The sequence below is a fragment of the Puntigrus tetrazona genome, chromosome 4, assembly GCF_018831695.1.
Source record: "Puntigrus tetrazona isolate hp1 chromosome 4, ASM1883169v1, whole genome shotgun sequence".
Classification (NCBI taxonomy): Eukaryota; Metazoa; Chordata; class Actinopteri; order Cypriniformes; family Cyprinidae; genus Puntigrus; species Puntigrus tetrazona.
The window spans coordinates 22,134,775-22,143,412 of NC_056702.1; the positions used below are offsets into that span (position 1 = coordinate 22,134,775).

General features: G+C 36.6%; 1 pseudogene; it reads right to left on the reverse strand.

Moving 5' to 3' along the window:
* The window catches only part of LOC122342307, a 32,606-nt pseudogene that overhangs the window by 10,864 nt on the left and 13,104 nt on the right, over nucleotides 1-8,638 (reverse strand).

An 8,638-nucleotide genomic window follows, 5' to 3' on the forward strand; every position in this document is an offset into this window, starting at 1 on the left:
AGTGAGTGACTTATACTTACGTTGGCTTTTTTCAGCACATATCTCTTTTCCCTCTTGCATGGCGATCACAACAAAGAGCCGTCAACAAGGCGTCCAGCGTCTCTCATCACCCTGTGCGTTACAGTGGAGACAAGCACTGAAAATGTGCTTTGCTATTGAGCTATCTTCTACACAAATACATAGTGCAAATAAAGTTATAAAAATAAATTAATTCATTAAAACTGCATCTATCGTTGGTCGCATAATATTGAGTTGCGTGAGCGGGTCGTAATACATACAGGTCGTGCTTCCAGAGAACATACTTTTTTATCTTCTCTCTCAGCATAACCCAGTACGATTCAATGTAAATTTACCAGAGATTTTGGCAGAAAATAATATATTTGATCAATGTAGGGTTAGGTTAGGTCACTGTATTCATCGCGTGACCTCTACGTGTTGACTGGGATGCCAGGCGCTTTCTCTGAAAAATAATGCCATAGCCTGTATTTTTACACTGCACTTTTACTGCTGGCTGCCATTTCCGCTTCTTCCACGGATGAGTTACATTACTTAGTGATATTTACAGTCATCGCACTATGAATTAAAGCTGCTTCCTCTTTAAAAGAGCCGACTGGTGTTTGTTGTGGTGAATCAACCATTTGATGGCGCTGCAGAGCATCCAACTTCTACACCTTTCTCTTTATTATCATTTAGAGCATCAAGTTTACTGGCCATGGCAAAGACTTTGGACACATATGCTATCAGCCTAGTAACAGACACAAACACATGGAAATCAGTTACAAGTAATAATCAGGCGCTGTAAGAGTACTGAAAAGATATGCTCAAGTAAAAAGTATTGTTTCCTTCGAAAAATGTAGTCTTGAGTTGGCTAAAGTACACGCACAAAAGAAACTGCTAAAGTAAGAGTAAAGAAAAGTACTCATGAATGAGTAGTGAGTACTAAGCTGTTGATTCTACACACACCATAATACTACTTAAAAATCATTGTACATTCTATATTTCACATTCTTTTTGTTTGTGATAAAAAAAAATGAAATATCTATCATCCAGCAGTTTTAATTTTAACATTTAATTTTAAATTGAAACAACTTTGCATAACGTGTATTCAGTTGGAGAAAGATTGCATTTATTCTCAGTGCAATCGTCCCGTATTAGAGTTCTTCGTCAAACAAAGATTTTGGTTTTGGACATAGACATTTACGGAGACATATGAAGATCTCCTTGGTATTGAGGGCTGTACGGTGGGTGGTCTTTCAAAGCCAGTGAGTGCACAAGTAGTCCAGTTTTCCTAGACTGTCTTTCTAAAAAGCAATCTGGGTGCCACTAATCCAAACAATGGCTTCCATCATGCATCGCTGCACTGATTAAATTATGAGCTGAATCATTTTTTTAGGTAGCTTGTTTTGTGATGTTCCAGCTGTTCAGATTCACACACCGACTCGAGATAGTATTCGTTAGTATTTTTTTCCAAGTTTATTTTTTTTTCTATGCTATCTTGCTACTAATTTCTAAAATGGTTAATTGTAAGCATTTGGTTTTGATTAATTCTAGTTCATTCTAATTTTGTTGAATTAATAATATTACTTGTAATATTTTGAAACAATTGTATTGATTTAATATAGTGAATATTTTTTTACAGTGCTGGTAAGAACTTGCATACCAATAATCTTTAAAAAATATTAAGGATAATAAAATAGAAATTTAAATACCATGTGCTGCCCGGATTTTCTATATGAAGCATAGGGATCCGGTCTGGTTTACACGAAAACCAACTGTCGCTGATAACCTTAATACAAATCGAATACAGAAGGAAAATTTATTTGTTTATTATTTATATACAGGTGCTGGTCATATAATTGTAGAATATCATCAAAAGTTGATTTATTTCACTAATTCCATTCAAAAAGTTAAACTTTTATATTATATTCATTCATTACACATAGACTGTTATATTTCAAATGTTTATTTCTTTTATTTTTGATGATTATAACTGACAACTAATAAAAACCCCAAATTCGGTATCTTGGCGAACTTAAAGAAGTATTGAGCGCGATCGGCACTCAATACTTTGTTGGAGCTCCTTTTGCCTGAAATTACTGCAGCAATGTTGGCGTGGAGTCGATCAGTCTGTGGGACTGCTCAGGTGTTATAAAGAGAGCCAGGTTGATCTGATAGTGGCCTTCAGCTCTTTTCCCCTTCACAATATCCCATAGATTTTCTATGGGGTTCACGGTCAGCGACTTTGCTGGCCTGAACTAAGAACAGGGATGCCATGTTCCTTAAACCAGGTACTGGTAGCTTTGGCACTGTATTGCAGTGCCAAGTCTTGTTGGAAAATTAAATCTGCATCTCCATAAAGTTGGTCTGCAGCAGGAAGCATGAAGTGCTCTAAAACTTTTGTAGTATCTGGCTACCAGCCTCTCCTTTTAATGACCTTTGCACGTTATATGTCTTCCTTGTGCAAAGGCGTCAATGTTCATCTTTTGGACAACTGTCAAGTCAGCAGTCTTCCTCATTATTGTGTATCTACAGAACTAGACTGAGAGACCATTTAAAGGCCTTTGCAGGTGTTTTGAGTTAATGATCTGATTTGAGTGTGGCACCAGGTGTCTTCAATATTCAACCTTGTAAAATTTCTGAGGTACTGAATTTGGGGTATTCATTAGCCCAGTATATGTACGTTTTTATCTTTGAGAAGTACTTTAATATTATAGTCAGATTCCTGTTATTCCTGCTGACCTGTGTTGATATGATTGATGGCTTCTATTCACACGCGCCTCCATGCCAACAATCTCCCATTGATTGGTGCTTTGTCCAGATAATTAATGGCAGTGAGCAAGTAAGGTCATACTCAAGCATGTTCTGGCTCTCCACATCCACTGGGTTAGACAAGAAGAGTACCCATATAATTTCCATTGATGGCCTGTTTGATTGTCTGAGAGCAATGTCTTCACCTGAGAGATAAAATAATTTTTTATAACGTTTCTTATGAGCTGTCATTTATGCAACATATGGTGAGAACAAGGACATACCAAAAACTAGGGGGTGTGAGAAAATATAGTTCACTAGGAGAGAAATTGTACAGCAAAATAATTTTCTTTGTTGAACAAATATAGACGCATATATTTAAAAAGTATTCACAAAATATACACTCCCTCCATTGGCAGTATAGGAATTTGCCATTAGGGAAAATTAGCCAAACGATGAGCAATTACTCCTTATTCATGTTTGAACATAAGAGTCATGTGTCCTGGACTGATTACTTTCAGTGTCACTTAACATATGTTATGTTGTGAGGCTGTAGTGATTGGTATGTTGTTCAGGATCAGCAAGGATGTTAATCCAAGAACACGTTGTACTTGGTAAAATAACGTTTTGTTATCTTAGTTGAGCAATTTTGAGTCTTGCCCACTGAATGCCTATGAGAAATTCTTTGGCAGGATTTCTTGATCTTCACTTATAAGATTTTAGAACAGAATACCATAAGTGAAGTATAAAGTTAGTATATGGAAATATAATGGTGTAACTATTAACTCATCTCTACAAATTATAGAATATACTTCTCACCTAAAAAAAACACCCATGCGACTTCAAATATTCATGAAATTAACCATGATATGTATTTTCATACCAATAAGTGAGATGTATGTGTAAGCATCTGTGTCTGGAAGGCAGTGAGCTGGTTAATGTTGTATTTAAAATCAACGTTTTTCCCCTAAACCATTTGGGAAGAGAAAGCAGAAAGAACAGTAAGACATTAGGAAAAGAGTCACGAGTCGTATTCTGATTAGTGAAGGCCAAATGAAGCCTCATGAAACTTTATCTGGTCTGTAGTTCTGATTATATTTAAATGACTTGTTGTTGAGTACTTCACAGTAAATCTACCATTCTTAACAGGATTAGGCTCACATTTTTTCTATGTATCGAGTCAGCACACCTTCAGACTGAAACACAGACAGACATTAGAAATCGCCCAACAATTATTTCCTGTTCTTGCCTTATTGATTGTAATGCTAAAATGACTTTTTTTAGACATACCACCACCTTCAGCTTTTTCACTCCATCAATTGTAATCATATGCATGCTGTTTGACCTCCAATCGTGTATAGCTCCCAGTTTCATGGGGAATAATCGCATTATGAAATGAATACATGGAACCTTTTTAGCATTTACTTTCATTTCTAGATTTGCCTTTCTGCCTTGCATGGAGCTACAAACATCTTCTGTCTCCATGAATCTCCTTACGCTTTGCAGAAAACGGGATGACAGCACACGAAACTGCAGCTTTGCATTATTGGGACCGAAGCGGTGCAGTTCCAACTGTGATTCCATGGCATGGCACAATTACAAAGAGATGCGAGAATGCACGGCTTTATTCTCTTTAGTCTGTCTTTTGGCATCGAAGCCAGCCGACTGAATCTGATTCTTCAGGAAGAAGACAGTAAATAATCAAACACAGCATCATCTAAATTGTTTTTAGTTTTAATAGTGAACGCACGCGCCAGTAGATTTGTTTCCTGAATTAATCTTATATCAAATCGTCCCACTCTAACGCATTTTCATCTCGTTTTTATTTTTTGACAAAAATGGCAATAGATTTTTATTCAAACGTGTCTTGAGAATGGTTTACGTGCACTGTGCTAGCATGTCAAAGATCAAATATAATTGTGTCACATAAACAGGCAGCAATCTGATTACTTTACTCAGTGTTTGAAAATCTGCAGCAGGAGTCCCGTTCTCGAGTAGTTTATTGAATAATGGCCTTGATTTCCAGTTGTTAAGCCTACATACATTTAATTAAGGTAATCTTTGGAGATCAGCCAGAAAAAAGCTCTTAGGAAACAACTATCTCCATAGGTTCTGCCACACAGATGCCTTTAAGGAGGAACACAGACACATGCGGGAGGATTCAAAGCGGCAGATTCTGGATGATGATGTTTTAGGAGCATATATTCTGAGTTTGCAGCTTCATCTTACCGAGTGTGGGTGACAAACTCACAACCAAGATCTGCCAGGTAGTGATAGAGTCTTTTAGGAAGAACCGTTCTGTGACTACAGTGTTTCTGCACTGGAAAGTAAATGTCCTTAACTTTTAAGTACTCTTCTACTGTTTGTTATCATTACAGAGTTTATAGCAGGATGGGATACATTTCTTCCAGGAATCAGTGAATTCAGTCACAACAATAAAGCAAATAATGCAGTGGCTTCATTCAGTTAATGTTGGCATCTGATGGTATCAAATATGTTTTGAATTTACTAAAGTGTTGAGAATTGTTAACTAAAGAGCGTTGGGTGAACTATCCCTTTTACCTCGCTTTTGTATAAAAATCTCCACTTACCATTTCTCACAGGTGGGTAGATCAATCACCTTCCAAAACCAACTCTCAGGGAATCGTGCGGACATTCTTTCAGAGTCTGTATAATAATCTTCATCATCTGCGCCTGTTTTAACAGATAAAATAACTAATTAATGAAATAATAGACCCTTTAAAAAGCAAGAGAACATGTACATGTTTGAATACTTCTTCAAATCAATCCAAAAAACAATATAAATAACTTCAAGCAGGAATCGTGAATGCAGAGATAATGAATTTTGATGAACTTGTTACCTAAAATTAAGTCATGTTATTTTTAATATTCTTTGGTTTACCGTAGAGCAGCGTTAAACTATGATCAAGTCAGCTCTTCCTCTTCAATCATCGTATTCTTGTTCATCGGTTTATCCGGTTGCAGCAGTAAAGGAAGGCGTTGGCGCGTGCTGCTCAGCCGGCAATGTGCGTGGCTCTTTGTTCACAGGTGTGGCAGTATATCCTCATCCCATCAACGCGGCACTTGCTTCAGTTCACCAGAGTATTCATCGGCTGAAAACAGCAGTAACACGAAGGTCATGTGATGATTACAGCGACGTCATACCATCCTCATCCTCACATCATATTAATTTACCTATAAAGCCCTGAATGGTTTAGCTCCTCAATACTTGAGTGAGCTCTTATCACGATATAGTCCTGCCTGGTCGTTTGATAATATACAGAATATCAAAAATCAACATGATGACAGATCCTTTCTATCTAGCACTAAACTCTGGAACAATCTCCTAACCCTGTTAGGAGGCAGACATCTTGTCAGTTTAAATCTAGATTAAAGACATATCTTGGTTTTCATCAAAATATCTTAGCTTGTATTCGGGATATTTAACACAGAATCATCTCACCAATTATTTAGTGATCTGCAGGAGACTGTCAGCTCTTCGTTTTCTCTTTGCATGGACGGTACATTTGGGCATAGGGAACATTTCATTTGAAAACGATGGTTTACTTTTAAAAATAAAATTAAAAAGCCTACACAGTTAACTTGATTTGTAAACCTAATCAAAATAAGTTCCAAAAAACGAGCAACTAAAACAACAGGAAACTCACAACAAACAGCATTGATCATTCATAAACACACCATCACTTTCTATGTAAAGTAATCAATATAAGTTGGACCTGTTCTGGGGCTGGTTCCTCCTGCAGTGTTGAATTCAAACATCAGACCTGCATCGGTGAAAAACCCCATGCTGTCCTTCCTCACTCCTGCTGTGCATCCAATGTCATGCTTCTCTATGACGTCCCAGATCACAGATGAACACGGTTGCGTGTTATACGTACTCATACTTAAAAGCTAAAACAACAAATGTGTAAGTGTTCTAATGTCTTATACTGGTTTAGGATTATTCCACCGAGATTTGATATTTTTTTAGAATTCATTGTCGATTAGTTATAACGCCTTCGAGAATGCCCTTACGATGTAATATAATTACAGGATTCATGAAAGTGTTGCTGATGATTGATATATATTTTATCTCAAAGGCTCTTCACCTGAGTCTGACTTAGTCTGTTCTTGTTGAGGACATGCACAGCCTTATCATACCACCAGACCAACTTTAGATCCAGGATCTCCAGTTATCTGCAGCTTGACTTCATCTCCTGTGGCATATGTGTCCTCTGTCTTGTCCTTTAACTTAAGGTTGACTGTTATAATAATAATAAATGACACTGCACTCTTAGGGACCACGGGGTACAATTTTGTTCCTATGGGGTATAACATTTAGTGTATCCTGAGGACCTATTGTGTACATATAAAGGTCCCCATATTGTACCTTCTTGAGTTTTATAGTATTAAGGTGTTGATGTCCTAAAGAATCTATGTTGCCTAGACCTAATTTATGATGAAATATGGGACCCTTTAAGAGTACCGTATGTACCCACAATGTGTTTTTAAAAGCAGAATTGTGGAAATCCAGGTTCAGGTTTTTGTTCCAATCATCCAGGATTTGCTAATATGCAGATGTGCGACAAAGTCATTCCTTCAAGTCACAAACAAGTCTCGAGTCAAGTCAGTCTTTAAAGTCTTGTTCTCAGTGGTCATTAACTAATGTTAATGATATAATTAAGAGACAAATTAAATGACGATTATTAGTTAGTGAGAATACCTTCTGTTTACAATGAGCATCAGTGAAGAAGGGAGAGAAATCAACTGAGAAATAGATAAATAAAAAGCACCAGCGATCTGATGTTTGCAGATACCGATATGATTCGATTATTTTGATGCTACATGCCTAGTTTACATGACGTAATATTTTTATTCTAATTACATTGTAACAAAAATGCATTTGATTTTTTTAATTGCATTTATAATAAAAGCTTGCAAAAAACATTATTTCTTTTTAAATAAAAGAAAAATTAAATGGAAAATAAATAAAGTCACAGTCGAAGCCTTCGGTATTTACTATGGCACCACATCTAACATTTGATCTGTCACGAATCTAACAGTTAAATTTCCTTCGAAAAATCAATTGATCAACGTTTTCAACATTGGCAAATGCAAAAAATATTAAAGGACATGAGTGTCAAAATAAGGTATCGCATACCAATTTTTTTACATGTGCGTCAATGCAATTTAATTGGATATATCGATTTGAGGTATTTACTAATGATAATTGTGTCATCATATTAATATATATATATATATATATATATATATAAAACCACTATCCAGTTCAGTAATCTCTCTGTTTTTTTCAGCATCTTGGGTATTGCTACAGACCGAGACCTAACAGAGAGTCAGGGCTCAGCTAAAACAAACACTGATCTCTATGATAATTTGATATCATTTTAAACAATAAAACATCCAACATCCTATCCTCTGATTCTCAGTAACAGCAGGTCTTCGTACTAATGCTATGCATTGTTTAATTAGTATCTCATTAACTTCAACTCTTTGAGGACTCGGGATTTGACTCGAGACCAGCAGCGACTTTAAAGGAATGACTGGTTAAATCATGACTAGTTATGGCTAGAATAAAAATATGACTTCTACTTCTGACCTCTGGCAAAAGACAACTAGGGCCAAAACAGCCGCCCTTCGGGGGACCACCAGTGGCGACCACTTGTACCATAAAAGGTACCGATTTGTACCTTTATTCGAGTAGTTCTTTGGCACTTCATCAATTTTTGTGATTGTTGACCCACCGTTTCCATGCGTGTCTGTCACATCGAGCCTGACTGAATCAATTTTCCACCTCATTCCAGCCCATGATAATATGCCAAGCGGCAATGACACCGTAATGTTTCACAGTTTACAAAGCAGAACAAAGACA